Source organism: Chiloscyllium plagiosum, unplaced genomic scaffold (assembly GCF_037043375.1).
Source record: "Chiloscyllium plagiosum isolate Xiang-an unplaced genomic scaffold, Cpla_swu_hap1 HiC_scaffold_3, whole genome shotgun sequence".
In the NCBI taxonomy this organism is placed as follows: domain Eukaryota; kingdom Metazoa; phylum Chordata; class Chondrichthyes; order Orectolobiformes; family Hemiscylliidae; genus Chiloscyllium; species Chiloscyllium plagiosum.
The window spans coordinates 142,927,313-142,934,551 of NW_028270141.1; positions in this window are offsets into that span (position 1 = coordinate 142,927,313).

The following is a 7,239-nucleotide window of genomic DNA, read 5'->3' on the forward strand; positions in this document are numbered from 1 at the left end:
ATAAGATGGGAACAACAAGGAACAGTACATCACAGGAAGTAGGCCTTTGGCCCACCAAGCCTGTGCCAACACACGATACATTTCTAAACTAAAAACCTTTTGTCTCTGTGCAGTCCATATCTCTTTGTTCCCGTCTATTCATGTTTCTGACACTTTGCTTCTTAAATGTTGCTGTTGTATTCTCTGACAGCACATTCCAGGCATTTACCACCCTCTGGGTAAAAATCTTCCCTCTCACATCTGCTTTAAAAATTCACCTTTTCACCTGAAATCTATCTCCTCTAGTGAGTAACATTTTTGTCCTGAGGAAAAGATTCCATCTGTGCATTCTCTCCATGCCTCACGTAATTTTGAAAATTTCTATCAGGTAACCCCACAGCCTCTGAGGTTAGTTGAAAATAGAGCCTAGAAGAATACAGCACAGGAACGGACTCTTCAGCCCACGATGTTGTGGTGAAAATGACGCCAATTAAAACTAATCCCTTCTGCCTACCCTTTGTTCATACCCCTCCATCCCTTGCATATCCGTGTGGTTATCTAAAAATCTCTTAAATGCCCCGATTGTATCTCCCTCATCCATCATCGTTGGCAGTGCATTCCAGACCCTTACCACTCTCTGTGTAAAGAAAATGCATACTCCCTAACTTTAGATATTTCATCTCTGGGTAAAACCCTATCTATGCATCTCAAAATTTTATAAACTTCTATCAAATCTCCCTTCAGCCTCCTCCACCCCAGAGAAAACAACCCTAACTTTTCTAGCCTCTTCTTATTGCTCATACCCTCTAATCCAGGCAACATCCTGGGAAACCACTTTTACAATCTCTGCAAAGCCTCCACATCCTTCCTGTGAAGTGGTGACCAGAACTGAACGCAATACCCTCAGTGTGGCCAGACCAGAGTCTTATAAAGCTGCAACATGAAATCCTGACTCTTGTACTTAATTCCTCAACCAATAAAGGCAAGCATGCCATACACCTTCCTTACCATCCTATCTACTGGTGTGGCCACTTTAGGGAAGCTATCGAATTGAACCCCAAAATCCCTTTGTACAGCAATGCTGTTCAGGGTCCTGCTATTAACTGTATACATTTCCTTAACATTTGAATTCCCAAATGCAGCACCTCACACTTACCCAGATTAAACTCCATCTATCATTTCTCCACCCATATCTGCACTGATCTATATCCTGCCGAATCCTTTGACAACCTTCTACACTATGCCCAACTCCACAGATCCTTGTATCATCTGCAGACTTACTAAACCACACATCTACATTTTCATCCAAGTCGTTTTTATAGATATCCCAACCAGCAGAGATCCCAGTACAGATCCCTGTGGAACACCATTAAGTCACGGAACTCCAGCTTGAAAACACCCTTCTACCACTACCCTCTGCCTTCTATGGGCAAGCCAATTCTGAATCCATGTGGCCAAGTCACCGGGGATCCCATCCTACTGAGATCTGAATCTTCTGGATGAGCCTACCATGAGGAACCTTACTGAAAGTCTTATTAAAATCCATGCAGCCAACATCCACTGCTCTACCCTCATCAGTCACCATTGTCACGTTTTATAAAATGCAATCACTTTAGTCAGGCATGATCCGTGCTTCACAAAGCCATGCTGACCGTCCCTAATTAGGCGGCTTTTCCAAATGTGTGTAAATTCTATCCTATTCCCTATCCCATTAATGTGAGACACACCCGTCTATAGTTTTCTGGATTATCCCTATTTCCCTTCTTGAACAGAGGAACAACATTAGCTACTCGCCAGTCCTCCAGGACCTCTCTGGTGGCTAATGAGGACACAAATCATCTAGGTCAAGATCCAAACAATCTCTTCCCCTGCCTCTCTCAATAACCTGGGGTGGATAGCATCATGCCCTGGGGACTTATCCATCTTAATGCTCTTTAAGAGACCCAACACCACTTCTTTCTTGATCTCAAAATACCATAGTATGTTAGCATGCTCCACCCAAATCTCACTGTCCTCTATTTCCTTCTCCTGGGGGAATACTGATACAAAGTACTCATTTAGGATCTCACCCACATCCTCAGTCTCCAAGCACAAGTGCCCTCCTTCCTTGAGTGGTCCTACTTTCTCCCTAGTTAGCCTCTTGATGGTAATGTATGTATAGAATGCCTTCGGATTCTCTTTAACCCGACTTGCCAAGGTCATTACATGTCCTCTTCTTGCTGTCCTCATTCCCTGCTTGAGTTCTTCCTGCTTTTTTAGCATTCCTCACAGGCCCTGTCCAATTTTAGCTTCCTAAACTTTACATATGCTTCTTTTTTGCTTTTGACTAAATTCATAACCTCCATTGTTATTCAAGGGTCCCTAACCTTGCCATCCTTGTCCTTCTTCCTTACGAGAACATGCAGGTCTTTAAACAATTCCCACATGTCAAATGTGGACCTGTCTGATAACAGCTCCTTCCAATTAACACTTTCTCACTCCTGCCTAATACTGACATAATTTTCCCATCTCCAATTTATCAGCTTGCCACAAGGTCCTGACTAATCCTTACTCATTGCTATCTTAAAACTGAAGGAGTTGTGATCACTGTTTCCAAGCTGCTCTCCCATTGAAAGGTCAGTCACTTGGCCAGGGTCATTTGCCAGCACAAGGTCCAGTATCGTCCCTCCATCCTCTAATTGGACTATCCACAAGCTATTTCAAAAAGCCTTCTCTGATATACTTAACAAATTCTGCCTGATCTAAACCTTTTGCTGCAAGGGAGTCCCTGTTGATATTGGGGAAGTTAAAGTCACCCAGTGTGAAAACACTTTTTATTGCAAATTTCCATAATCTGCCTACATATTTATTTCTCGGTGTCTCGGTGGCTGTTAGGGGGCCTACAGTATAATCCTGTCAGCGTGATTACACCCATCTTTTGTTTGAGCTTTACCCATATTTCCCTCGTAGATAAGCCTCCAGTATGTCCTCTCTGAGTACGGATGTAATGCAACTCCTCCACCTCTTTTACCTTCCTGTCCATCTCGTCTAAAACAATGAAACCCTGGAATGTTAAGCAGCCAGTCCTGTCCCTCTCTCAATCAACTCTGTAATAGCTGCAACATCACAGTTCCATGTAGGGCCAGGCTCTAAGCTCATCTGCCTTACCTTTAATACCTCTTGCATTGAAATAAACACACTTCAGCTCATTAGTACCATCGTGTATATTTACCTGTCTCTGCCTTTCTTTTCTTTCTGATTTACTGGTCCTAACATGTATCTTCCCCTTAATCCTTCCACTTGGTGACCTGCTGCTCTGGTTTCCATCCTCCTGCCACCCTAGTTTAACCTAACCGAGTAGCACCAGCAAACCTTCCTATGAGGATATCAGTTCCCCTCCAGTTTAGGTGCAAACTGTCCCTCTTGTACAGGTCACCCCTTCTCCAGAAGAGATCCCATTGATCCAAGAACCTGAAACCCTGCCACCTGCACCAGCTCCTTAGCCACACATTCATCTCTCCGACCTTTCTATTCCTTGCCTCACTAGCACGTGGCACTGGTAATAACCCAGAGGTTACTGTCCTTGAGGGTGGTAAATAAACCAAGTTTGTCCAATCTTACTCATAGCTAATACCCTCCAAACCAAGTGACATTCTGGTAAATCCTTTCTGTTCATTGTCCAAAGTCTTCAAATCCTTCTAGTTTTGTGGTGACCAGAACTAAATTCAATATTCCAAAAGTAGCCTTACTAAAATTCAATACAACTGCAACATAAATTGTCATGTTTTATACTCTATGCCCAGATCGATGGAGGCAAGGATGGCCTACACCTTCGTGACCACCTTAACTATTTGTGCTGCCACTTTCAGGGAACTGTGGGCCTGTGTACCTTGACCCTCTGTTTGTCAATGCTTCCAAATGTTCTGCCATTTACTGGATACTTCCTTCCGACATGACAATGTCAATAATGCATCACCTCACATTTCTCTGCATTAAATTCAATCTGCTATTTCTGCACCCAGGTCACCACCATATCTATATCCTGCTGCATCCTCTGGCTATCCCACTTACTATCCACAGCTCCCCCAATCCTTGTGTCATTCACAAACTTATAAATCAGACCACATTTTATAAGATACCATTAGGTAATAATCAGGAAATTATATGGAAATCAAATTTGAACAAATGTGTGAGGGAGGGTTTCAGATATGTGGATCATTGGGATACCTTGTGGGGAAGGTGGGACCTGTACAAGGAGGACGGGTTTCACCTGAACACAGAGAGTGTGTGAGGAAGGATAGACAGCTGATAGGGCAAAGTTGCAGTCAGGGTGCTGGGTTGAAGAGTGTCTGTTTTAACTCAAGAAGTGTCAGGAATAATGGTAATGAACTTAGAGCATGGATCAGTGCTTGGAGCTACGATGTTGTGGCCATTACGGAGACTTGGATATCACAGGGATAGGAATGGTTATTGGATGTTCCAGGGTTGAGATGTTTCAAACGGAATAGGGAGGGAGGTAAAAGAGATGGGGGAGTGGTATTACTAATCAGCGATAGTATCACAGCTGCAGAAAGGGAGGTTATTGAGGAAAGTTTGTCTCCTGAGTTAGTATGGTTGGAAATCAGAAACAGGCAGGGAGCAGTCACTTTATTGGGAGTTTCTTCGAGACCCCCCCAAGAGCAACAGAGACATGGAGCAGCAGATTGGGTGGCAAAAAAGCAAATTACTGCAGATGCTGGAATCTGAAACCAAAAGAGAAAATGCTGGAAAATCTCAGCAGGTCTGGCAGCATCTGTAAGGAGAGAAAAGAGCTGATGTTTCAAGTCTAACTGACCCTTTGTCAAAGCTAAAAACAGGGGAGAAATAGGGAGGTATTTATACGAGGCTGAGAGAAGGTGAGTCGTGGCTCCAGAAGCAAAGGTAGCAGTAAAGAGGTGATACTGACAGTGCATAGAGAGATTATAGGGAGATTAGGGGCTGGGAATGACCAAGGCTGAAGCCAGTGCTATGTGACCAAATATGTGGGGGATGGGGGGGAGGGGTGAAGCAGAGGCAAAATGGAATACAGGGGAGAAGGATAGCAAAGGGGGAAAAGGAGAGGAAGAAGGCGATGAGAGAGTGGGGAGTGAGAGAAAGAGAGACAATAAAGAAATAAGAGCTACAGAAAAGTGAAAACAATTTTTTAAAAATAAATGAAATAAAATATCTGAAGTTGTTGAATTCAGTGTTGAGAGCGGCAGACTGTAACACACCGAGTCAGAAGATGAGATGCTGTTCCTCCAGTTTGCGTTGAGCTTCACTGGAACATTGCAGCAGGCCAAGGACAGACGTGTGGGCATGGGAGCAGGATTGGGTGTTGAAGTGGCAAGCCACAGGAAGGTCCGGGACCTGATTGCATACAGACGAAAGGTGCTCAAGCAAAGCGATCACCCAGTCGGCGTTTTGTCTCTCTGATATAGAGGAGACCACATTGGGAACAACGAACGCAAGAGACCAAATTGAAAGAGGTACAAGTGAAACGCTGCTTAATCTGAAATGAGTGTCTGGGGCCTTGGATGGTGAGCATGGAAGAGGTAAAGGGGCAGGTGTTGCACCTTCTGCGATTACATGGGAAGGTGCCGTGTGTGATGGGAGAGGTGTTGGGTGTGATGGAGGAGTGGACTAGGTTGTCCAGGAGGGAACGATTTCTGCGGATTGCAGACAGGGGGAGGGAAGGGAAGATGTGTTTAGTGGTGGCGTCGTGTTGGAGTTGGCGAAAATGGCGGAGGATTATTCTTTGCATGTGAAGGCTGGTGGGGTGAAAGGTGAGAACAAGAGAGACCCTATCCTTGTTCTGGGAGGGGAGGGAGGGGGTGAGGGTCATGGCGTGGGAGATGGACCGCACGCTGTTGAGAGCCCTGTCAACAACTGTAGGTGGGAAGTCACGGTTGGAGAAGAAGGAGCACATATTAAGAGCACCACTTTGGAAAGTGGCCTCATTGGAACAAATGCGGCGGAGGCGAAGGAGCTGAGAGAAAGGGATAGAGTCCTTCCAGGACGGAGGGTGAGAAGAGCTGTAGTCCAGATAGCTGTGGGAGTCAGAGGGCTTGTAATGGATACTAGTGGATGACTATTGCCGGAAATGGAAACAGAAAGGTCAAGGAAAGGAAGGCAAGTGTCAGAGATGGACCAGGTGAAGGTGATGGAGGGATGGAAACTGAAAGTAAAGTTTATGAATTTTTCCAGGTCAGGGCGAGAGCATGAAGCCGCACTGAAATAGTCATCGACGTACCGATAAAGCAGTTGTGGGAGGGGACCCAGGTAGGCCTGGAACAAGAAATGTTCCACATACCCCATGAAAAGGCAGGCATAGCTAGGACCCATGTGGGTACCCATTGCTACACCTTTGATTTGGAGAAAATGGGATGAGTTGAAGGAGAAGTTGTTGAGAGAGAGAACAAGTTCAGCCAGGCAGAGGAGAGTGGCGGTGGATGGAGATTCTTCAGGCCTCTTTTTGAGAAAGAAGCGAAGAACTTTCAAGCCGAATTGGTGTGGGATGGAGGTGTAAAGAGATTGCACATCCATGGTGAATAGAAGGTGGTTAGGGCCTGCGAATTGAAAGCTGTCAATGTGTCGCAAGGCATCAAAGGAATCCCGGTTGTAGGTGGGGAGGGAATGAACCAGAGGAGTGTGGATGGAGTCAAGGGAGGAGGAAATAAGTTCAGTGGGGCAGGAGCATGCTGACACAATGGACCTGCTGGGACAGTCCCTCTTGTGGATTTTGGGCAGTAGGTAGAAACAGGCTGTCCGGGTTTAGGAGACTATGAGGTTGGAAGCTGTGGGGAGGAGGCATCCGGAGGAAATGAATCAGTCACGGTGTTGGAGACAATGGCTTGATGCTCAGTGGTGTGATCATGCTCCAGGGAGAGGTAGGAGGAGGAATCTGAGTGTTGGCGCTCTCAGAGATTGGGTGGCAGATTTTGGAGAGATGCAGAAGTAACAGGGTTGTTGTCATGGGTGACTTCAACTTCCCTAATATTTATTGAAACCTCCTTAATGCAAATAGTTTGGGTAGAGCAGATTTTGTCAGCTGTGTCCAGGAAGGATTTCTAACTCAATATGTAGATAGGCTAAATGCAAGGAGGCCATATTGGATTTGGTGCTTGGCAATGAACCAGGTCAGGGGTCAGATCTCTCGGCGGGAGATGGTGATCACAATTCCCTGACCTTTACTATAGTCATAGAGAGGGATAGGAGCAGACAGTATGGGAAAGTATTTAATTGGGGAGGGGGTATTACAAT